We start from the raw sequence: 676 nt of genomic DNA, 5'->3' as shown, positions 1-676 counted from the left end.
ATGTCTTCAGATAACAGTTGATGTGCAAATGATGCGGAAAGCCAATTATCCTAAACTAATCAGGAAATCAAGAGCTTCCCCTTTGGCCCCTGAGGGTTACCAGTTTTGTAACTATAGTGTCCAATGATCTTTACAAGTTAAAGTACAGAAGAGGTCAGAAAATGTTCATTCATTTTATTCACATGAGACTTGTTACCCAAGGATTAGTCATAGAAGCTTTGATTCTAGGTTTTCTCTATTCTGCAGGTAAGAATTACATTCGACCTCGATTCTTCAGTGTGACTAAGAACTGAAGCTATTTTCTGGGAGCAGGAAGACAAGACAGTTCTGAACACAATTTTTTATGAACAATGAATTTTCAATATGTAACAACTTACACTGCATAAGTTATCAGATAGAATTCTCATAGCCTTGGTATATTAAATCTCAAAGTTTTTAAGAAGTTAATTTCCAAATCAACAATCATAAATAGTCAACTTAAAGATATCCTTTGTTGGTGTCTTTCAGAATTTAGGACATAATTTTCTGACTTGTAAATTTTTACTTTCTAGTTAATGGCAGAAAATAATCTGTATTATGCCAAAGCAATCTGAACATTAGAAGTTAGTTACATAATGGATGCAGAAAATTTTTCTATATCTATGTTAAATGCATCACACATTCATCAGCTTAATGT

General features: G+C 32.5%; 1 pseudogene; it reads left to right on the top strand.

The window, feature by feature from the left end:
* On the top strand, positions 1 to 293 carry LOC117199962 (HIG1 domain family member 1C-like; annotated as a pseudogene).
* The last annotated feature ends 383 nt before the right edge of the window (positions 294 to 676 follow it).

Source organism: Orcinus orca, chromosome 3 (assembly GCF_937001465.1).
Source record: "Orcinus orca chromosome 3, mOrcOrc1.1, whole genome shotgun sequence".
NCBI classification, from domain to species: domain Eukaryota; kingdom Metazoa; phylum Chordata; class Mammalia; order Artiodactyla; family Delphinidae; genus Orcinus; species Orcinus orca.
The sequence above is the reverse complement of the archived record's forward strand: the minus strand, read 5'-3'. Positions and strand labels throughout refer to the sequence as shown.